This window comes from Felis catus, chromosome B4 (genome assembly GCF_018350175.1).
Source record: "Felis catus isolate Fca126 chromosome B4, F.catus_Fca126_mat1.0, whole genome shotgun sequence".
NCBI lineage: Eukaryota > Metazoa > Chordata > Mammalia > Carnivora > Felidae > Felis > Felis catus.
In genome coordinates, this window is record NC_058374.1 from 110,161,408 (window position 1) to 110,187,264 (window position 25,857).

The following is a 25,857-nucleotide window of genomic DNA, read 5'->3' on the forward strand; positions in this document are numbered from 1 at the left end:
AAAAAAAAAAAAAAAAAAAAAAAAAAAGTGTACTCTTTAATCCTGATCACCTATTTTTCCCATTCCCTCATCCACCCCCCTCTAGTAACCATCAGTTTATTCTCTATATATTTTTTTATTTTTTATTTTTTAAAATTTACACCCAAATTAGTTAGCATATAGTGCAACAATGATTTCAGGAGTAGATTCCTTAGTGCCCCTTACCCATTTAGCCCATCCCGCCTCCCACCACCCCTCCCGTAACCCTCAGTTTGTTCTCCATATTTATGAGTCTCTTCTGTTTTGTCCTCCTCCCTGTTTTTATACTATTTTTGTTTCCCTTCCCTTATGTTCATCTGTTTTGTCTCTTAAAGTCCTCATATGAGTGACGTCATATGATTTTTGTCTTTCTCTGACTAATTTCACTTAGCATAATACCCTCCAGTTCCATCCATGTAGTTGCAAATGGCAAGATTTCATTCTTTTTGATTGCCGAGTAATACTCCAATATAATATTATATATGGATATATATGGATAAAGAAGATGTGGTGTATATACACCACATCTTCTTTATCCATTCATCCATCGATGGACATTTGGGCTCTTTCCATACTTTAGCTATTGTTGATAATGCTGCTATAAACATGGGGGTGCATGTGTCCCCTCGAAACAGCACACCGGTATCCCATGGATAAATGCTTAGTAGTGCAATTGCTGGATCATAGGGTAGTTCTATTTTTAGTTTTTTGAGGAACCTCCATACTGTTTTCCACAGTGGCTGCACCAGCTTGTATTGCCACCAACAAAGCAAAAGAGATCCTCTTTCTCTGCATCCTCGCCAACATTTGTTGTTGCCTGAGTTAATGTTAGCCATGCTGACAGGTATAAGGTTGTATCTGATTGTGGTTTTGATTTGTATTTCCCTGATGATGAGTGATGTTAAGCATTTTTTCATGTGTCGGTTGGCCATCTGGATGTCTTCTTTGCAGAAGTGTCTATTCATGTCTTTGGCCCATTTCTTCACTGGATTATTTGTTTTTTGGGTGTTAAGTTTGAGAAGTTCTTTATAGATTTTGAATACTAACCCTTTATCTGATATGTCATTTGCAAATATCTTCTCCCATTCTGTTGGTTGCCTTTTACTTTTCCTGATTGTTTCCTCTGCTGTGCAGAAGCTTTTTCTTTGATGAGGTCCCAGTTTGTTCTCTATAATTAAGAGTCTGTTTCTTGGTTTGTCTTCTTTTTCTCTCCCTTGGTTAGTTTGTTTTGTTTCCTAAAATCCACACATGAGTGGAAATAATATGGTATTTGTCTTTCTCTATTTCACCTACCATTGTACCCTCTAGCTCCATCCATGTTGTTGCAAATAGCAAGATTTCATTCTTTTTTATGGCCAAATAATATTCCATGGAATATGTATATATATATATATATATATATATATATATATATATATATATATGTATATATATATGTATATATATATATGTGTGTGTGTGTGTGTGTCTGTGTGTATATATACACATATGTATGTATATATATATATACACACACATATATATTCCATGGAATATATTTATATTATTTTTGTTCCCCTTCCCTTATGTTCATCTGTTTTGTGTGGATATAGATATAGATATAGATATAGATATAGATAGATATATATCTATAGATATCTATATCTATATCTATATCTATATCTATATAGATATAGATATAGATATATATATCTTCTTTATCCACTCATCAATCAATGGACATTTGGGCTGCTTCCATAGTTTGACTGTTGTAAATAATGCTCGAAAAATCATGGTGGTATCTATATTTTTTCAAATTGTGTTTTTGTATTTTTTTTAGTAAATACCCAGTGGTATGATTACTGGATCATAAGGTAGTTCCATTTTTAACTTTCTGAGGAAACTTTATACTGTTTTCCACAGTGGCTCTACCAGTTTGCATTCCCACCAACAGTGCATGACAGTTCCTTTTTCTCTATATCCTCACCAACATTTGTTGTTTTTTGTCATTCGACTTCTATAATACCACACTCTTGGTTATTTTCTCACCTTTTAGTCTATTTTGACAGTTTCTCCTTTTCATGACACTGAATGTTCAGGGACATGAAAATAAATGTTCCACCATATCCTTGACTTGCCTGTGGCCCAGAAGTCCTATGGTTGAGAAACTTGAACACAGCCCATAAATGAGGTATAGGTAGGTGGACACCTTTCTAATGTACTTCAGATATTAGTGGAAGCTGATTTTGAAGGAGAAGAAAAAAGCTTGGAAAAGAAAAAGAAGTACCACAAGAAAAAAGTCTGGCTATCTGGGCAAGACTGGACAACAAGGAATGGAATGCCAACAAAAAGTGATTCTAGGTCCAATATGAGGTACTACCTAGCTATGACCTGATTCAGCATCCTCCCATAACACTCCCTCCACCCCACAACCCCAACAAGGAAGAAGAGAGCTCAAGTGTAAGGGGTGATAAAAGTGTAACTAGAGGCTCTGCCAATGAGGAAACCCTCTTAATAAATTGAGCAAGCCTCAAGAAGCCAAAGGAGCTTTCTTGCCAAAAAGCCACAGAGGTCAAGGATTTGAAGGAGGCCACCAGAGGAGAAAAGGCAGCAGCTGTCAGTGGAGCAGAAGAAGGGCTTGAGAGGTAGACAATAGATGGAGGAATGACAGAGCAAGATGTACCAGCTTTGATTCTCATGCACAACTTTATCTGAGGACTCCTAAGGGAAGAGCTGGGGAGAACATCATGAGATAGAGCTTAGGTTTCCTGTTAGTCAACCTTTCTATAAGTCTAAAATTGTCAAAATGTTTTTAAAAATCCAAGCAAAATTCCCTTAGTACATTTTATTTGAGTTTTAACCTCTTAATTTTTCAAAGCTTTTATTTAAATTCCAGTTAGTTTACATACAGTGTAATATTAAATTTAGGTATACAATATAGTTATTCAGTACTTCCATACAATGCTCACTGCTCATCACAAGTGCCCTCCTTAATCTCCATCACCTATTTTACCCATCCTCCCACCCACCTCCATTCTGATAACCATCAGTTTGTTTGTAGTTGAGTCTCATGGTTTGCCTCTCTCACTTTTTTTCCCCTTTCTTTCTTAAAATCCACATATGGATGAAATCATATGGCATTTGCCTTTCTTTGACTGACCTATTTTGCTTAGCATTATACTGTCTAGTTCCATCCATGTCATTGCAAATGGCAAGATTTCATTCTTTTTTAATGGCTAATATTCCATATAATGTATGTGGAATCTTTATCCATTCATCAGTCAATGAACACTTAGGCTATTTCCAAAATTTGGCTATTGTAGATAATGCAGCAGTAAATATTGGGGTGCATGTATCACTTTGAATTAGTATTTTTGTATTTGAGTAATTACCTAGTAATGCAACTGATAGATCATGGGGTAGTTCTATTTTTAACTTTTTGAGGAACCTCCACACTGTTTGCTACAGTGGCTGCACCAGTTTACACTCCCACCAACAGGGCAAGAGAGTTCCCCTTTCTCCACATCCTTGCCAACATCTGTTTCTTGTATCATTGATTTTAGCCATTCTGACAGGTGTGAGGTGATATCTCACTGTGGTTCTAATTTGTGTTTCCTAATGATAAGTGATATTGAGCATTTTTTTCATGTGTCCTTTGGCCATCTGTATGTCTTCTTTGGAGAAATGTCTGTTATGTCTTCTGCCCATTTTTTAGTTGCATTATTCATTTTGGGGGTGTTGAGTTGTATAAGTTCTTTCTATATTTTAGATATGAACCCTTTCTCAGATATGTAATTTGTAAATATCTTCTCCCATTCCATAGGTTGCCTTTTAGTTTTTGCTTTAGTTGATTGTTTCCTTCACTGTGTGGAAGACTTTCATTTAGAACAATGTAATAAAGAATCTCCTTCCATTTTTTGATGTTCAAACACTGGAAGATTTCAGACCTACTCCTACCTTTCTCCTCTGCACTTTATCTAGGCAAGCCATTAAAAATTCCTAGGTCCTCCTTCTTTTGGTGTCAGTGGGAATGTTCAAACCACACAAACTTGGAGCCATGCACAGAAACCCTCACCATAGCCCTACCCTCTAACCACAATAAAACTTAAATCCATCATCCATCTCTTTGCTCAGGCCATTCCAGATTAGCTTGAGTGCCAGCCCTGTTCCACTCATAAAGTCTCATTAAGTGTGTTATAAATTTTTTCATACTCTCTTTGTACATGTGTGGTGTCCTCAGTCTCCACATGAAATACAATTCTGGATACCCCACGCTCAAGTTTTATGAGAAAACACAAACAACAGTATTATGAGAGTGGGTAATAAAAAGCCCTAGAAAAAATAATGTCTAGAAAGAACAGGGAAATTACAAAGAAATTGAAAGAAAATAAAAACCATTTGGCAGGAAGTGGAATATAATGGTCAATCCCTTATCATTTTTCAAGGATATTTTCTTAAGTTGCACATTACTTACTAGCAGTATTCTTACAGGTAAACCTTTAGAAATATTTCCAATAAGCCATTATAAAGAAAGAAGACATCCCTCAGAATTCACAGCATATTTTCACTCAGATGCCATCAGTGTTCATGGTATATAATTTAAATATGTAATGAAATGAACTCACTTCAAAGACATTTTATTGCCTTAAGAAGCATTTCTCTCTCCTCTCTAACATGTAATCATTTGTCCTGTGCTATTCAACACAAAACTCTCTGATTTCTGAGAATGTTCACAGACTCCTTGCACATGATCACAACCCATCCATACCAGCTGACAATTGCAGAAATCTTGCTGTGTCTATGGAGAAAAGAGAATGCATGGTAAAAAAAAAAAAAAAAAAAAAAAAAAAAAAAGCAAATCTGATTAAAGGCTTCTTGCCCAAGAGAAGAGAGAACTCCACTGACAAATCCTTAGGGATCATTGATTTTTAGGTAAAACACACACACAAAAAAAAATAAAAATGAGAAAACAAAACAAACAAACAAAACAAAGGCAAAACACAAAGACAAAGAAATCAAAGAGGTAAAGAAAATTAAAGCCTGAAAACAGATGTTGAACATTGTTTGCATGTAGAAAATACTTGCTTATACTCAGAAAATCAACCTCGTGAGACTAAAATATCACTAATTTTGGATGAATTCTTAGTCCCTCACAGACCCAAAATCCAGCATTGGGATTGCCATGAGCTATGTTCTGAACTTTAGTGACTATTTTAAAGTTTTGACATGGTTTTGAACTTTAATTATTTAAAAGTTAAAATAGATGTCTGAATAAATAGCATGGTAAAATTCACTCTAACCTTTGCAACTGAATTCAAATTTGGTAAAATATCAGTCCTATGATACAACAACTTTAAGAGTTCTTTAACAATAGACTGTTAGTTAAAAGCATCTTTAATGTTGTGGCAAGATATTATGCTGGGTTTGAAAGACAGAAAGAGAAATAATTTATCTTCCCCCAATATTTTTTATTCTGCACAACTGGAGGATTCTAAGAACCAATGGGCTTGTGTATGGTGGAATTTTACTCCCACTAAAGCATGAAATTTACAATGAAATCCATGTATTCACAATACCATACTTTGGTCATGACTTCGGCCCTCGAGTACCATACATTTAATTAGGGTAATCTATACTAATATCATATATTTCTTACACATGTTGCCTTTATTTATAAGAAATTACTTCCTAGATATTCTCTGAGAATAGCAAGGAACAAGTACTTTACCAATGATGGGCAAGTGCCTAGCTTACTGTTTTGAAAATAAACAGGGGGGCGCCTGGGTGGCGCAGTCGGTTAAGCGTCCGACTTCAGCCAGGTCACGATCTCACGGTCCGTGAGTTCGAGACCCACGTCAGGCTCTGGGCTGATGGCTCGGAGCCTGGAGCCTGTTTCCGATTCTGTGTCTCCCTCTCTCTCTGCCCCTCCCCCGTTCATGCTCTGTCTCTCTCTGTCCCAAAAATAAATAAACGTTGAAAAAAAAATTTAAAAAAAAAGAAAATAAACAGGAATTCAATAGGAATACATAATGGATAATAGACAGCATGCTAACAAGTGAAAAGTAAGACAGTGAATTGGTTAAATGCAGCACTTTGTTAACACCCTCAAAAGACCAAGACATTATATAGTACTTTGATAAATACTGCTACTGGAACATCCTCTAGAAAGCTTCCCTCTGGATTTTTTTTTCATTCTTGAAAAAGAATACATAAAGCCTCCTGAGGATTAGACAAAAAGCTATTTCAGCCATCTCTTTCTTTTCCCTGGCTTAGTAAATCACTCTCCATAGTGTAAGCAAAAACAAATTATAGTTATGGGAATTAGGGAAGGGCATATAGGATTTTACAAAGGACTAAGACTAAGAGACTTTCTGTTTCTGGACAACCTTTGATGGCAGCAAAGCCTTGCTTGACATTTCCATCAGCCAGACATGACAAAGAAGAAGGAATGAAAGGGGGAAATGGGAAATAACTACAAAAAATATGTGATTCCCAAGTAAAAGTCTTCTTGACTATACAGAAGTATTTCTGTTTTGTTTTAGTTTGTTTTATTTTCCACTTAAGCCACATAAACACGATTAATAACTTTCTCTAGGATCCTAAAAGAGAAGAATAACAGATTAAAGGGTATGACAGCACAGTCTATGGGATGGGGTTGTACTCAGAAGAGATCAGTTTGTAGCTATTACTGGCCATAAAGCTTGACTGGTGAAATAGACCTTTGTTGGCAGTCTCACCAGAAACTCTCCCTTTTGATCACTTCCCAAATTGTTCAGGGAAGTGAAGTAGACCCAGGAAAATGGACTCCAACCCTAGTTTCATGCTAAAAAAAAATAAACTCATTGCTTCTTACTGGACAAAGGATTTAGCTCATGGGGAGGCATGTGATCAAACCTCGTATATAAAGGAGTCATTCTCCTCAGCTCTGTTCCATATTTTGGATCCAAATATGTTTCTTGCCTGCAGGACATTAAAAAAAAGGATGTCCATACTTCTGGTAGCTATTGGCAACCATTTTAAGACTACGGGGGAAACATTATTGATGAAATGTTGACCATAAACAAGGCTGGGCTGAAAGAAACTGGTCCTTGGTGATACCTTAAACTGCTACCTCTGGTCTTTTCAGTTATATGACTCAATAAATTTTTATTGATGAAGTGTATTTGAGGTAGCATTGCTACTGAAGTATATTGCCATTGAAGTGTAGTGAGAGACTGGAAATGCAACAATGTTAATCGTTTGTCAAAATATATCTTTTTATTTATGCAGCATTTATTTGTTGTATGTATCAAATCCTGTGCCAAATCCAGAAGATGCATCACATGAAAAACAAGTTAAGCATGGTCTTTACCCTCCCAAAATTTAGAACTCAGTTAGTATATAGAAAATAGGCAAGAAACATGGAAAGTGCCATGAGGAGAGAAACATAGAGTATCATGGAAGCAATTAAAAGTCACAATATAGTGGGCATTTATATATGTGAATATTCTCACTTTAGTCTCTCATCCTAAAGCTCCTGGATTTCTTTTAGAAGAATTATCTTTCTATTGAGTATCGTTAGAATGGTAAATGCCTGATTCATACTACAGAAATAAAAATGTTCAGGTTTCTTTCTTTTCATAGCCCGACTAATTTAGGGCATACATGTATTACTTTGCTTAATAATCAGCTGCTCTTTTCCCAGAGCATCTCGAGTATCACAAATATAGAAGAAATAATTGGAATTCATTGTTCATTCCCACTGAAGCACCCAAAGCAAATGATTCCTGCTGCAAGATTGTTGTTCCCTGGCATCCAACATATTTCCCCTACTGATCAGTCCTGAGAACCCCAATAGTCATCCCATAAATTCTGTTGTGTTTGTGTTAACCAAACTTAGTTGCTGTTGCCTGAGATCCAGGAACCCTAACATATACTTTGGGTGTCAAGGAAGACACCTGATGGAAGTGACCATGAGGTTGAGATATTTTCGCTATATGTCCATAAACACGGTTTATTAAAGGACTGGTATGCCTAAGATTAATTTGGAGGGGAATAAAATGTGAAATTGTAACTCACAGTTTAAACAAACAAAAGGGGGGTAAGGGGAAACTACATAGATTAAAGTAATGCAACATGTACAGGGTTCAAGAAAAGTAAAGGCAACAGGAATAGAAAAATTGTTGTGGCTCAGTCTTGATCAAATAAACCATGAGAAAATGCAAAAGAATCTAAAGAACTCCTGAATTCAACCAAGGAGAAACAGTATATTCCATGACTAACAGGCAAAAGCAAATGGTGCAGAATAAAAGAGAAGAGTAAACCCTAAGTCACTGGTGCTAGCTATCCATTGTAAAAACAGTTTTTCAATCCATTTTTGAAGGATCTATTATTAATTAAGAGCATTCTTATTAATCAATTGGCATACTGTATATATATGTTGAATATGCACATGGATATAGCTTAGCTACAGTTAATTTGCATTATATAGACATAGATTAATTTTTAAATAAATCTGAATATAGTAGACTCATAGTTTCTTTGGGGAATCTTCTAAGCAAATATCTTTTTTTTTAATGTTGATTTATTTTTGAGAGAGAGTCAGAGTGTGAGTGGGGAAGGGGCAGAGAGACACGGAGACATGGAATCTGAAGCAGGTTCCAGGGTCTGAGCTGTCAGCACAGAGCTCAGTGCAGGGCTTGAACCCATGACCACAAGATCATGACCTGACCCAAAGTCAGACTCTTAACTAACTGAGCCACCCAGGCACCCCTAAGCAAACTTATTTTCTTATACTACAGGAAAAAACACTGTGGTACTGGGGCTAAATATATCTAAAATTTGGATCCAAATGACCAGCTAATCATGGTGTGGTGCCAAGGTTGGAATAAGTGTGTTCGATTGACTCCTTCAGGTCACCAGACACCATGACATTTGTAGTACAACTGGCATAAGTTACTAAACAGTAGCTCCATCATCTTGTTTCTCCAGTCAATTCTATTCAATCAAGTCAAAGCTACCTGGCTTTTATATTGTAGTAAATAGAATCATGGCTGTTCATTTGAGGAGTTAAAATTTCTCTGGCACCGAATTCTAGGAGAAGTTTATGTTAAAAATTCTTATACAAGAGCCATGCACTATGTCTTCAAACATGATTTTGTTATTAAAAAATAACAGGAATGACTTTAAGTCAGGTTCCATTCAAAATTAAATTCAAATTCCAAGCAACCCACATCCGACACTCTCTATGAACTAGAGAGAAATGTGATTTCAACATGGAGTCATGGAACATCGCAGGAAAGCTCTTCCATGACATTATCACAGAGAAGACACTAGGGGAATGTGTGAAGCCCACCTCCACTTTAACACTGAACACAAGCATCAGGACAAATCACAGTGTATTAAAATACATGTGCTATAGGAAATAAAGCGATCAAACCATGTAATGAAGACTTGGCCTACTGGATATTTATAGGGACCAACATCTATCGAAGAATGGAAGAAAGTGGGCAGAGGGAGATGTCAACTGTGACAAAGTCTCAGGCCATCAGAGTTGACCCCAATTGGGCAGAAGTGCCTGGCTTTATACTAACATTTCAGTCACTGGATGTGGGCTGCCCAAGAAGGACATGACCTCAGCAAGTTGACTCGCTTGAAGTAAGGTGAACTTTCTCCAGTGGAGGAGAACCCTGAAATAGCTCTTGCAGCAGCTGAGACAAACAAGTCAATTCCCAAAGTGGTCTGTGCAATGCTGTCTGTGCCCCCCACACCAGAAATCCCAAATAACAAGATGAATTTTCCCCAAGGAGCTTCCCTGAAAAGATGAATTTTCCTTGTGAATCTTATTGGATACCTTGTCCACAAATGGCTAAAATGGCCTCTGATAAAAAGGAAACAGCAGGTCCAAAATATAGTGACTTGTGCTAGATTCCACATCAGCAAACCAAGACTTAATATCTAATTACAGTCATGTCCCACTTTCCTACCTCCAGGAATATAACCATTAACATTCAACCTGGAATTACCTGACTAGCACTACTGAGGAAATACACCTGATGGAGCTCCTTTCTATTGCTATATGGGATGCTGCCCAATCCATGAGTCATTGAATAAAACAATGTAATCTTTAAATGTAATAATAATAATAACAATAATAACAACAACAACAACAACATGAATGAAACCTTTTTGGTAGACATTTTTATGTCATATTTGAGTGAGAGGTTGTTTTGTTTTATTTTGTTTGGATGGTTTGTATATGTGAACTTTTTATATATGTCCTAGTTTCTCTCTTTCAAATCCCTGACCATTTCCTGAGAATGTAATTTGTGTAAGGCATTATGTCAGGTGTTAAACGACAGTGGTTCCCCAATGTGAATCACCTACTTGGTGAAGCTAACTGCATCAATATTGTCTTCTTTAGAAATACAGACTTCCATATCCCTTTGCAGACATTCTGATCCAGACAGTCTAGGGTAGATGGAAAGCATCTGTTATTTTTTAATCTCTCAAAGTGATTTTATTGCAGTCAGTTTTAAGATTAGTGCTATAAGTAATCAAAGATGTAGATGATATGTCTTTCTCCTTTAAGGAGGCCACAATCTAATTATGAAAATATACCACATACTCTCATAATCAGATTATGGGGAAACTGTAGTAAATGCTATAAGAGAATGGCAACTATGATTCTTCATATCATGGGCTTTTCTTGATTTCCTAAAACAATGCTTTGTAACAGGGGTTCTTAATCCGGGATCCATGAATTCCTGAAAGGTCCATGGATAGAAGAAGTTTTGTAGACTAAGGTGAGGAAAACAATCTTTATTTACATTATGTTCTAACTGAAATATGTAATTTTCTGCAATTATTAATGGAGGCAAAAATTCACAGTAGTATTAGCAATGTCTGAAATCACAACAGAGATCTTAATCTATCATCTACTTTTATCACCACTTCAAAAGTATAGTAATTATTGTCATTTAACTTGTTACTGAAAAGCACAAATACATCATATTTTGGTGTTTTACTAACTACATGTACTTTTTCCTAATTATTCCAAGGTGTCAGAAAAAATCATTTCTTTGATAGAAAACCACAGAATATTAGAGATAGAAAAGATGTTACCAAACATGCAAACTATCTTGTTCTTTTTATAATTGAAAAATAATTCTGTGTAGTGAACACTGGGTTAACTTACTAATTCCTCTACCCCGATGAGAAACAAGTAGCAGTGCAACTTTTACAACTGATCTCAAATCTGATTGTGAAAGGAAATACTATCTCCCCTGTCAGTGATTGTTCTCGAGTGGGCTAGTGCCCACTTCAGTGATGAGGAATACTAAACTTTTGTGAGAAAATTCTGCCATATTCCTTAACTAAGAGAGATGAGATGCTCTTCTCTCTTCCACCAGAGTATGGAGAAAAGTTCCCTTGTTTCTCTGGTGTCATGTTTCAATTATGATGGAAGCCATCCTTAAGACAAACCTACATGCAAAAAGAGAAAGAACCAAGAGAAAAGAGAGAAAAAGAACCTGATCTCTGAACAAACTGTGACTGGTGCTGACCCACCTCTACTTTGAATTCCCAGTTATGAGTTAATGTGATATTCCCAGTTATAATTCCATATCATTTTTAAGCCATTGTGACCTGGTTTAAAATCACTGATGGGGCCACCTGGGTGGCTCAGTCAGTTAAGCATCCTACTCTTGATTTTTGGCTACTCTCATCGTTCGTGGGTTCAAACCCCACGTCAGTCCAAACTGACAGTGTGGACCCTGCTTGGGGTTCTCTCTCTCTCCCTGTCTCTCTGCCCCTCCCCTGCTCTCTCTCTCTCTCTCTCTCTCTCTCTCTCTCTCTCTCTCAAATTAATTAATTAATTAATTAGCTAGCTAGTTAATTAATTAAAATAAAAAATAAAGTCACTGACAAGATTGATTAGCCTCATTTCACCTGCATTTTTAAATTTCATGTTAATGGAGAACTTGCCATGTGCCAGATACTTCCCTAAACTATTTATATTAAATCCTGTCACAAAACCCTATTGTTACCCCTATTTCTACAGCTGAGAGAATCAAGGTGCAGGGCAGTTCAGTCACTTGTCTAGAATGGTCTGCTTAATAATGAATGGGATTAGGATCTGAAACTTTCTGAAGACTTGGAATCTACTTTGTATATTTAGCCCCCTGCTGCCCACCCAACATGGTTAGCCCTATAACTGGAATAAAGTAGTATTTTAGTATGTATGAAATGACAATAATAATAATATTGATATAAAATTCCTATCTCTTAGGGAAGATTGGGAATATTTAACTATGTTTCTATTTTACTTATGCATTTAAATCCCCTGAGAAGAGACAATAATTGAAAGCAAAAAAAAAAAAAAATCTTGCATTTACTTAAAATGTGATCAATGTTTTTATACAGTTACAACATCTACATTCTCATGGAAATTGCTGTTTTGTGACTCAGGAACACCTAGGTAGAAAGTAAATTAGAAAACTGCATTCTGGGAAGTAAGGGGCTACATTGAGTTACGGTTTAATTTTAGTGTAAATTAGTATCAAGGGAAAAAGAATGAGTCAACGTCAAGCAATGGCCACCTCTAAAATTGCAATGTAGTGGGCCCAAGAGGTAGTCAACACAGGTGAGTATATGTAAGGGTTCTGGGAGAAGAGCTGTGGGAAAACATAAAATCAACCACTCAGCCAGTGCAAGTCAGGGGAACTCAGTGATGTAGCAACAGTAGGTAATTAATGTGGCTGATTTAATTGGCTCCACAGGCCAACTAGGTGGGACTCGAGCATGCAACAGTCAATAATACGTAATCATTTCAAACAAGTGTTTCCAAACTTGTTAAATCATAAGAGTTTCAAAGAGTGCCGGTTAAATAATAGATTCCTAGGTCGTCTTTTATAGAGCTTCACGCAGTCACTATCAGATTGAAAGAAAGCTTTGCATTTTAAACAAATATCCATAATGGTAGGTCTTGAATCTGGCAAATTTAAGAACCGCTGATTTTAGACTAATCAAACCAAAGAAGGAAGACAATGACCGTAACTATAAAGTGAGGGATGTAGTGTAAGCCAGTTGAGTGGGACTTTGTGCAACACTCCTTTCCATTTACAAACGTGTGTAACCTTCATTTGTGAGATAATTATGGACTGCGTATTTCACGCTAGTCATTGTGTTGTAAGTGGACGTTTAGTGAGGAATGCGTTGTGGCTTCTCTCCCCAGAAGTATCTAGTCAATGGAAGAAATATGTAAGTCAATAAGCAATTATAATTTACTTAAAAAATTAATATTAAAGTATATAGTTTTCCAGTAGCAAACAGAAGCTTGTGACTTAAGTTTAGGAAGCATACCTACATTGAGAATTGAAAGGCAAATGTGGAATAAATGGATCATGTGCAAAGGCTGAAGTGCTTCTATGGAGTAAAGTCTTGTGTGAGGTGGGAGCAAAGTAATTGGAAACAGCCAGGAGAGGTACATAGGAAACAGATGGTGAAGGGACTTCAGAAATGTACCGTCTCTGGAGAGATTTGAGCAAGGGAGTGACATAATCGGATTTGTATTTTGGAAAGAACAGTGACTGCAGAGTAGAGAATAAATTAGAGTAGGACCAAGTTTATAGTCAGTTTAAAAAAAACAAAAGCTGGGCCGTAATTTAGTCTTTGATGATAATCACCTATTGTATTAATTTTGTTATGCTATATAATCATATCCCATATTTAGTGGTTCAAAACCACATACACCTGTTTGTATGGATTAGGAATTTAAATATGGCTTCCCTGGCTCAAGGTTTTATATGGTTGCAATGTGTCAGCCAGGGTCGTGTTCTCATTTGGAGACTAGGGAAGGATCTGCTTCTTTCATGGTTGTTGGCAACCTTTAGTCCCTCGTGGTTTTAGAACTAAAAGCTTTTATTTTTGCTGACTCTTGGCAGAGGTCACCTTCAGCTCCCAGAAGTTCCTTGCCATGTGGAGTTCCCCAACATGGCTTGGGGAGAAGAATCTTAACATCTGTCCACCAGGCCTTAGTTAAGAAAAAGTTATTAGAGATGGAATGAAATGGGTAAGTTCAAGTTCTATTAGATCATCTTAAATAAGATTACATTGTGTACATCAGTGATCATTACAGCTGAGTCACTCATTAACCTGCATCATATTTATTAAACCTAAGAACAAAACCAAGAAATATCTGAACCTTACCCTTTGGAGGGATAATATACTCAATTAGATGCACGTGCTGGGGTCGTAGAATAACTCGCTTCACTGCCATGCAATGGTTATAAATTAAGTGTTTCTCTAAGTGGAGAAATAGACTTGGGAAAAAAATTCCCCACCATGGACAGTGAGTTTGAAGACATTCTTTAATTATCAAGAAAAGATGCCCACAGAATGACATCCTTTTCTAGCAATACTAACAGCAGGCATTAGTCACTGTCTTGGCCCAGGAGCAGATGCTAGAGTCCCGGAATTTCACTTGCAAGTGGTTAAAACCAAGCACATCATTTCAACATGTCACAGTTATTTGACATTTCAGGAAAGGGATTACCAATTAGTTTAACTAATTTAGCCAAAATCTTAGGAAAAATTTCCAAGTTATTTCCACCTTGTAGCCCTGCCATATGTGTCTCCAAATTCTACTTCTCCAATATATGTCCCAAATGTAGAGAGAATCAAAGCCTGTTCAAATCGTTCACAGAAACCCCATAAGCTCTGGAGTATCCTGGGAAGTTAATAAGACTAAATTAGGAACCTCGTTTATCTTCCAGCAGCAAGTTCAAATTCTTGAGTGCTGCTGATCTAATGATAGATGGCAAAGTATTCCACAACAGTCATGCAAATCAAGTATCATTTTTAACTGATTTTCCATACCATTGTTAGTCTATAGGAATGCAAATGGTTGTTTCATTAGTATTGGTGCTGCTAGATGATGTTGATTTGAATTTGAAATGCCTTCTTGATCACCAAGATGTTACATCCTTCATGCAAACTAAGTTCGCCCCCAGTAAGCATCGCCCTAGCAGGTAAATTCAAACTAGAGAGATAATGTTGCCCACTGACACACTGGCATTATACAGAGCAGCTGTGGAATAGCCTTGTGCTCACTTCCCTTAATAGAGTTTTATTTTCTCCAGCTTGCTGCTCCTTCAGGCAGGACACATGGGCAAGGAAAGCATGTGATGCTTTTCAACTACAAGGGTAAATTAGCCTGTAGAGAAATAACAAACATAGGTACTAAAATAACCATAATAATTCTTAATATTATTAAGTGTAATACTAATAGTGATAAATATAGCAATATAGTTATAATTACATAATGCTAGCTAATAATACTAATAATAGCTAATGTTTTGGTGCACGTACAGGCAAGTCAGAGGGTTGAAGTAGTTAACCAGTCTAAGCTTATCCTTATCCTCATTTTAGAAAAGAAATTGAACTCTGGGCCTGCTTATATGTTTTATCCAAAGTATCCAGAGGCAAGATTCACACTCAATTGTATGTCCCTTAAAGTTCTTTGAAGTTCTTAAAGATGTATAGTGTAGCCAAGTTCATTCCAAGGATGTGAAAAAATAAAATAAAGCAACAATAATCTGAATAAACTGCTGGTTGAAATCACAGAGAAGATTTTTTTGAAGAAAAGATATATTTAAGAACTGGTTCCTACTGTCCGTAGTCAAAGTACACTATGCTGTCACAAAAAAATATAGCAGTGATTGTCTAGAAATCATAATTAAAATAATAGTGCAATCCCCTCATCCTTTAATGCTCACAAACAAAATCTAGTGTTCTGAAACTTTAATTGGGTTATTTATTCTATTTTCTTCAGGCACATTATTTCCTTTAAATGTTTGAGATGATGTATTTCAGTGAGTTTAAAATTAAGTCTAGTCTACTGGGTTGATTATACCTGGCTCCTCTTTATTTTCACCCCTAGTATAGCATGCAAGGGGTGCATAATCATTATTATCTGTAGCAAACAGTGTTCTCCAGTGAAACCATTACCTTCCAGTCTTAATAAACTCTAACGCTATTGCACTCAGCTCATGTTTTTTCTTCTAAGTTCATTTGAATTCTGGACACATAATCATGCCATTACAAATACTGCCTGTGGGAAATGAGAAAGCAAAGCCATTTGTGTGCTATACCGACTGACATACCAGATGACAGCCAACTGCATAGCATTTAGCCAGTAAAACAAACAGAAACCATGTTGAGGCTTCCATGCATGAAGAAGAATTGCAAGCATATGCTCACCATGCCTTTCTTAATTGAAGGCGCTAAGCTTATTCTGGGTATTTTACGTATCATGTTCCACCCAGAGCATTACAGAGTATGAGAGGATCAGGATAAATAGTATGGAGAAATTGTATGATGTTTGGAAGCTAGAGAAAACTTCTTTGTGAAATGATTGCCTCTCTTTCTACTCACTTTTTCTCATTTTTTTTTCTGTTTCCTACATATTGAGAACATGCCTAATTGGTCAATAATAATGTCTCAAACTGAAAGTGAAGTCAGTGTCTAGCACAAAACCTTTCTTTTTTCTTTTTCACTCCTGGATAGTCTAACTGGTCTGCAGCACAGTTGAGAAATAACTGTGCACTTCTTAATACCCATCACCATTTCAATACAATCAATGAAAACAGAACAGAGCTTTATGGGGGAAATGATTATGCCTCTTGTTAAGGTACTGTCTCACCTCCAAACCCACCTTCTCCTACCCTTTGTGATGATACTCTGCAAACCACTTACTGTATACAAACTGCTGCCTGCTAAGCTTTGACAATGACAGGGGCCAGAAGGAGCCTGCTAGGTTGGAGGAGGAGAAAAGGGCTTACTTTTTCCTGTTCTCTGTTGGGCTTCCTGACTGCTCTGTTTCCTGTGAGCAACATATCAGCAAGGAGTCTTCACCTTGGCAGTGGCAGTTACTTTCCAAAATAGCGAATGAATCCAGTTTTCCGTTTCCCCGGCACTCAGAGAACCAGCTCCATCGATATCAGCTCCATTGGACTGGCATGCCCTCCTATGAAGTCTGGCTCCTAGCCCATGGGACCTCTCCTCTGAGCTCAGAGACAACAGCAACAATTGGGTAGCAGCCCCTCTTCAGAGAAATGTGGGATGATAGGTTCTGTCTTGCCAAGGACCAGGAGAACTATAGCTTAATGACAGATTATCAGACTCTTTCTGTGAACTCTAAAGAACTTCAAGCTTTGTGGAGCATTGTAGTAGAGCAAATGGGAGATATAGGCCATGGCCTCAAAGCTGAAGAATTAATTTTTCCTTCACTGAGCATTCTTTGACTCTATTTTTAAAATCTGTTAATATCACTGACTTCACTAATTTTAGCTGCTCTGTTTTCCCTAAGAGCTTATATATCTTTGAAGACCAACATTTTAAGCTTGTAGAGGGTAGGAACCTTCTGTTTTGTATACTCAGTTCATGGTCAGTGCTCAATGTGTCCGAAATGACAACGAGGGAATTGCTTGACTTCTGCTATAGTTTCTGATTTGTGAACAGCAGGTTGCTGAAAAGGTTCTACCTATAGTGTATGGAGATAGGATTGTCCCAAAAGAATAGAATGGTAACTTAATAACTACCTTAATTCAGAGTGTCAGCAGGGGAGAAAATGTAAGTAGCGGCAAGAAATGGCAAATTGTAGCTTCTACAGGACAAAGGGGAAAAAGAGCCAAACAAAACAAAAAACCCAAGAAACTCTGGAGTTATATTAAGATTGCTCCAGTAAAGCTTTCCTAAAACAGCTGTATCTGAGGCCTGCCTTTTGGCATCATTAATATCACAGGCTGGGAATAGAGGCTGTGAAACCCTATGAAGCTACCAGACAGTGGAGAGAAACTGAAGGGGTGAATAATACAGTGAAAACACAGAAGTGGTAGGCTTATGAGGCTGTTTATTCTGCAGCAATTTTATCCAGAGCAAGCTGATCGCTTTTCTAATGCCTTAAATCAAACAGCAGGTATCTACAGCCTCAAGGTAAGAATTATTAAGCTTTAGCCAACTTTCAGACTTGAAACATTGCAGAGGTAGAACTGGAAGACTTCTCAGGGTAGTTTCTTTCCTATTTTTTTCTTTTTATACCTTCATATCCTAAAAACTGATAGAAATAAAATTCTAATTCCATATCCCTCTGTTCTGGATTTCCTCACCATTCTTCCTATACAAAGAACACTTTCTATATGAATCATGGTTTCAGTCCAAACCCATGTTAAATGTTTTGGAAATGTTTATACTCAAAACACTTCTGTTCCTTTTTTTTTTAATTAAAGTATAATGTGGAGATTCAAGATCAAGACAAAGAAGAGCTGTGGTCCTCTTTCTCTTTACAAATAATAGATCTGAAGAAGTATTGGCATTGGTTCTAGAGAAGTCTCCAGAGGAAAATATCCTGGACTCTAGTATCATATAGGCAAAATCTCTGTTTTGGAAAGGAACCAAAAGATCATATAGACCAAAACTCAAAAACTTTTCTTGTAAAAGACCATACATTGAATATTTTAGGTTTTGTGGGGCATATAGTCTCTGTCATACTACTCAATCATGCCATTATAGCATGAAAGCAATGTTTACAATGCATAAACAAATGAGCATAGCTCTATTTCAATAAAATTTTATTTACAAATACAGGGAAAGGGCCATATTTGGTCAACAGGTCAAAATTTGCAACTCTTGATATAGACTATCAAGCATAAGATGAAAAAGAAAAACAGGAAATTCCTTTAAGTTGGGAAACAAAAGAGGTCCTGAATATCAGACTTCTATTTGATTATTAATCTCTTCATTTTTAGATATAATAATCCAGCAGTTAAGGGCAGATATCTTAAATGTACATCTTCATATACTTTTACATATGTGTATATATGTATATACATATATACATATATATATATGTGTGTATATATATATATATATATATATATATATCCCTGTAGATACCACCTAGGTCGTGATATAAAACATTTTCAACACCTCCCAGAAGGCTCTCTTGTCTCCGTCTCCTTTCTGAATCAGTTACTCACAGAGGTAACTTTCATTCTTACTTTATCAATATGAAATAATGCTACCAATTCTTGAATTCCATATAAATGGAGTAGTCAGTTTATAATTTATTGTTTAATGTTTCTGCTGCTTAACATTATGCATGAGAAATTATATATCATTTTATAAAATTCTTTCTCTAAAATGTAAAAATTCAAACATGTTTGTTACAGCGTTATTTATATCAATTAAGTAAATATTCGATTATAAAGCAATGGTTACATAAGTATAGTAGATTTTTTTGTGCCCACTGTATAACTCAAATTATATATATAACTCAAATTATATTAGAATTGACTTGAGCTCCCATCTAACAATCTGGAAAAAGGTTTATTATCAGCTACTTGGGATTCCTTTCCTTTATATCACCACATGCCCCTTAACCATCATCCAAGAGCCATAGGGCTTATATGGTATGAGAGGGGGGGCCAGCCTTTTTTTCCCAAGCTGAGAAGAGATCTAATGTCTACCCAATTGCAGCTTGTCCTCCCAACCTCACAGATGTGCTGTTCAGAGTAGTTTACCCCAGCCCTGCCAGCACGTACCACAGTTAAGTCTCTCCCCTAGGTCTGTCCAAGTCTCTCTTGCTGAGCTCCCTAACCATGATCCTTTAAAGGAGGGCCACTCTGCCAACAACTCCACTCTCCATTTTGGGTGAGGCCCAGTGACCTTCATTTAAGGTCCCAAAGATTTGTAACACTAAGTTTTTTAGGCATTCACATACCTGTTTACTTCCTCAGAACAGTGTTTTAGAAAAGAGTCCAAGCTCCGAAAGGCAGTGAGTGTAGGTAGTTAAGATCATGATCTCTGGATTCAGACAGCTCAGAGTCAACTTCCAGCCCTTTTACCCAATAGATGCATAAAATTTGGTCAAATATTTAACTAACCTGTGCCTGTTTTGCCCATGAAAATGGTGATAATAACACTACCTACCTTATAGGGTTGATGTAAGGATTAAATTAATTAATGCATGTAAAATGATTGGAATAATGCCTGACACATAGTAAGCTACACTACAGAGTGATAGCAATTAACCCTGAGATGCAAAGCCTTTCTGCTCATCTCTTTTGTATAATAATCTAGGTATTATTATTCTAGGCCCTACAGTAATAAAACTTAATTGCCCAAGTAGGTTTAGTCAAAGGTTCCAAACTGGGCTGATACAGAAATTTAAAAAGCTAAATACAAACTGAGTATATTGTATGATTTTTAAGTGTAAAAAATATGTATACATAAGCATAGAAAACATACTGGGGGGAAAAAGAAAATATACTGGATGGAAATATATCAAGATGCTGACAGTCATCTCACAACTGTGAGATTATAGATGATTTTAATTCCCTCCTTTATATATTTGTATAATCTCCAATGCCATAAGCAGGTGTAACTTTTAATTTTAACAATACAACTGTCTTTGTGTGTAGTTTATTTAGAATAATGTATAAAACTTGTATTTGAGTGCTAAAACTTCATATGGTAGGCATAACCATGAGGTAAGGCAACTAGCATGTCCAAACTTTGGTTTGCTGATAAATAAAAGAGGAATAATATCCCTACTTCCATTGGTTGTAGAAATTAAAGGAGAAATCACATAAGGAAATCCTTATGTAGATAGCACATAAAGTAATGTACTATTTACAAATGTAAGAAATTTCATTATATTATTAGATTTAAAAAGGCGTATAAGGTGATATTTTCAGAAACTCAAGGTGTTCATTTATACTGAGGCCATTAGGGAAAAAGTGAACAAAAATTCCAGCTAAGAAAGTGATTTAAAAGTTTATTAAACCATTGTTCCTTCACTTCCTTTGCGCATGGTCACAGGAGACAGTTGGCTGGCTGGTCCCTGCTTATAAGAGAGAAAACCCATGTGAACACACCAAGAGTGCTAAGATGATTCTAGTACTACAAAAATTAAAAGTGTAATAGGAGCTTACTTATTAGGGATGAAAAAATGAATAAGACAGGTCATTATCCTAAAATATTTCACAGTATAAAATATATGGAGAAATTACATGCATTTTTATTCTACCTTAATCTATGATCATACATATTTTTAATCTTTGTGGAATGTATCTTGATTATTGTAGCTCTTGTTGCTTTTTGCACATTTTAAAGGTTAACTTGGGTGTTGTTCACATGCACACACACACACACACACACACACACCCACACACACACACCTATTGTTTTTCATTGTTAAAACTGGCAGACAGATCAGGAAACCCTCTCTGTTCCTTCCATTCATTGTTGAGTTTTCAGCTCTTATGGACACCAGTTTGTTAATAAGATGGTGAGTCTGGAAAACTGTTCCTAAAAGTGAACTGAATAAAATGAAGTTCTCAATTCCTTCTACTCTAATTTTCTAAACTCTTCACCTTTGAAACACTTTACCTTCTCCTATCTTTGGTCTTCCCCTTGCTCTCCCGAAAGCAATTGTTGAGATTAACACACTAAAATTTGACTAGAAATTTGAAGATGGATTAAAATAATAATTATTCTGTGTATGTTTTACTAGTCATCACACCACTTTTTGTCACAAATACACAGTCATCAGAAGTTGGTGGATCTCAGAAAAGTATAGTCAAAGTGTGGCCAAAGAACTACATTTCACTGATTAGGAAAGTAGCTCAAGTTAGAGGAACTAATTTAGCGGCTAGGTCCTAATGCAGTGGTCCCAACTTGACCATTCACTAGCTATGTAACCTCCATAGTTTCTACATTATTTCCAAGCCTTATCAATTGCCCTAGTGCAAAGTGGAGAGCTTAATAAACATGGGGCTACTATCAAGCACAAACGTTTATCCGCTTTCTTTCAGCCTTTGGCAGTGGACATAAAATACAAATGATCTATCTATTTCTCTTATAGTAGAGTTAAAAAATCATAAAGAAGGAGTTAAAAGACTGACCTGGGATCCATTTGCCTCCTTCAAGGGAGAATGCTATTAGGAAAAAGAAAAGTTGCAGGTAACCACTAGGTTTAAAATTCTTATCATTTGGACTTCTGAGTAAAAAGACCATTAATATAGACTAGGAAGAAGAGACTTTGTCTCTGAAATATCCTTGTATTTCATAGGTTTCCCTGATGCTGCTGGCTAAGGTTTACCTACAGTGAGTAAGACCCAGGATCTAGGAGGTATAGCTCCCTGAGGGATGTTCTGTAAGTTATGCAGTTCTCTGGGGTATAAAATGAAGATGTTTCATAATTGTGGCACTCCCCACAGTATTAAAACCTAGCAAACCACACTTAAAGACTTCCTCTGTTTTGGTCTAGAGGGCCGTATCTGATGTAGCACTTTGCAAACCATGTGTAGTGTGCCAGACCTTTCTTTGCTGCATCTGAGCATTTTGATACTTTCATCTGTAGTACCGTGTGGCAAACACTGATATCTACTAAGAGATCTGATTCTGTGAATCTCTTTTCACAATCCAGTCCTATGTGTGGGTAAAGCAGTGTTTCAGAACTACTATATCAACAGCAAAGTTAAAAACTCCATCACCGTTTCTTCTGAGAGAACTCTCTGGCCTCACCAACATTTGACATCATTCCATTATCATGGATATGTCCCTTCTTTTCACCAGCCCCTATATTAGTTAGCTCAATTACACTGCAATAACAAATAAGTTTCTAAAATTCAATGGTTTGAGGATCAAGAAGAATATTTATTTCTTTTGTAAAAGTCCCAGGCATATGTTTCCTGCTGGGGTCGGGTGGGGGGCTGCTTCATATACCTGTTCAAGGACCTAGACTTTTGGAGCCTCTGCCATCTTCAAGGTCTGTAGCTTCCAGATTCACCCTGGGGTGACGCTTGTGACGCTGGACAGCCATAAAGGAGAACAAACAAGAGGAGGTTCCTGGGGTGTTTTCTGTGCCAGGCCTGGAAATACATTTATCACCCCAGTCATTCCCACGGCCTCACCTAACTGCAAAAGGGGCTGTTAAACACAGTATGACTCTGCTCGGAAAGAAAGAGAAATGGAGAATGGGTTTTGGACAGCTAAGTTTCTGCCACAGGCCCTCACAGATGGATTGATCTTTTTCTAAACTTATAAGACAAATAGACCACTAAAAGGGGTCAGGCAAAGGGTTTTTTGACAAGTCTTTTATTTTCTATCCAAGATAATACCAAGTCATAATCACATGCTTTCTTTGCTGATTCCTTATCTCTCTGCTGATAAAGTTTCATTTGCTTAAATAGCTGGGAGGTGGGAGCTCTCCCCCACCCACCACCATCTTAGACAAAAAAAAAAAAAAAATACAGCAATAATCATCTTCCACAGATATTACCCAGTAGCTGCATCCAAAAGAGAGAATGTATTTGTAATCACACAAAGGCCCAACTCTGTCTTTATAAACAGTTGATTACTCGTGGTAAAAGGTCCAAGAACAACCTCTCTTTTTTATATTCAAGTCAGTGAGAAGCAGTGGCACTGTTTCCATTCCCTATAGAAAAGTCAAAAACTAGAAAGTAGCAGGGGCGCTGGGGTGGCTCAGTTGGTTGAGTATCTGACCTCAGCTCAGGTCGTGATTTCACAGTTTGTGGGCTCCAGCCCTGTGTTGGGCTCTGTGCTGACAGCTCAGAGCCTGGGGCTTACTTCAGATTCTGTGTCTCCCTTTCTCTCTTCCCCTCCCCAGTTCATTCTTTCTCCGTCTGTCTCTCAAAACCAAATAAATAAACTTAAAAAAAAAAAAAACTAGAAAGTAGCAGACACAAATTCCAAAAAGAGGAAGATACAAGAATTTTAAACAACATTACTCATTCCTATTTTCTGTCTTTGCTGTACCATGTAGAAAGTATTTCTTCAGATGGAAGTCAGAACTTACAGTACCTCACATTACGAACACTAGTGACCATTTCTCAGTGTTGAGGGTAAAGAAATAGCTGTCACAATACAAAGATCCAAAAGGTTTCTTAGCCCACAAGTAGGATTTTCCAAGGGACCCTTGGGATCCACAGGGGGTCACATTCCTCAGTTATATGTGATAGACCCATTTAGGACAACCACATTTAGGCTCTCTTTAGAACAACCACAAAAATATGATTTATTTGTGTGGTTATCGATAAATGTCTTTCACATCCCCTCAACACAAAGTTTCATAAAAGCAAAGACCCATTTTGGTGTGTGTTTGTTTGCTTGTTTGTTTGGCTTACCATACAATCCCCAGTATCTGGCATGGAGCTTATCATGTAATTGGAGCTCAATAATATTTGGTAAAGGGCAAAAAAAGAGATAATGGTAGGTAGTATTTATTGAAACTTTACTATATACCAGACAGTACTGAGCAGTCCACATACAGCTGCCCTGTAGATAGACATCTCATTATGTCCCTTACACAGTGACAAGATAGAGGCTGACAAAGGTTGGGTTATTTGAACAAGGTCACACAGCTGGAAAGGTGCAGAGGCACAGAAGTCCAAAAGTTGAACAGGGTTGCAGCAGATTCACGTTATATCCATTCTGTTCTTTGCTCTTATTTTTCTTTTAATCTAACTGATTGAACAGCCCCTTTTGTACTGTAATAGCACAGTGTAGAAAGAACTAATGGCCACATTTCATACATAGCTCTCACATTGAGAAAAGTGATTTCAAGCTGCAGGTTCTTTCTTAGCTAACTCTTCTAGGAGTCCAGTCCTGAAGAGTGAGGAAAAAGAGCTCAATATACATGACATTCTCTCTGAAAAACTGAGGCCATTGACACAGTTCGAGAACACTGGTACAAGGAAATTTTTTACAAAAAAAAGAAAATCTGAGTTGTGTCCCTAACTATCAGCACTTAAATGTAAGAATAGAAGCAAAATTCAGGTACTATTCCAAAATTAGTATAACTTGCAATTATAAAGGTGGAATATTTGAAACTTGTACTCTTTTCTGTATTTTGTTCACCAGGTTCAGTGTTCATAAAATTATAATCATCCCAGGCCTAACAATACTTACATTATGGCTTATCTGTTCCTGTGTAAATAACACTTTATCAGAGGGCTTCAACATCAACGTTATTAACATTTAGGACAAGATAAGTTTGTTGTGAGGGGCTATCATATGCATTGTAGAATGCATTTAGCAGCACCCTCTGCCCACTAGATACCAGTAACATTGCTAATAATGACCATCAAAATGTCTGTAGACATTGCCGACTATCCCCTGGGGGATAAAGTTACTTCTGTTTGAGAAAAAGTGCTCTTGGGAAATTTTTACAATTAACTTTTTCACAAATTCAGAAAAGATGAAACTAAACTTTTAAGTCTGTGACAATTACCATTCTTCCTCTCATCTGATGTGAGGTCTATCTGAAGAATACTCAACAATAGCTCTGAAGCTAAGTACCACCTACTTGTTTCCAGTTTTATTCAGCTATAATTGACATATAACACTGTATTAGTTTAAGTTGTACCATATAATGGTTTGATATGTATATATATTGTGAAATGACTGCCACAGTAAGCTAACATCCATCAATTCACATGGATACAACTTTTTTCTTATAATGGGAACTTCTAAAATCTACTCTTTTAGCAACTTTCAAATATATATTGTATTGTTAATGATAATCACCATGCTGTACGTTACATCCCAGAATGTATTTATCTTTTCACTTTTTTATGAGTAATCATGGATGAGGTCTTCTCTCTGTGAGGCAAATGTGCTGATAGCCTTTTTCCCAGGAGGAGGGATAAGTGTGTGTGATAGAGAAATTCCAGAAGAGAGTGCTAACCTAAATCCATCACCCCTTTCCTCTTTCAACAAGCCAGGGAGCTCAATAAATATTTATTGAATGACAAGACCAATGAAAAAACTACCCAAAGGGTCTCAAAGGATGTTCAA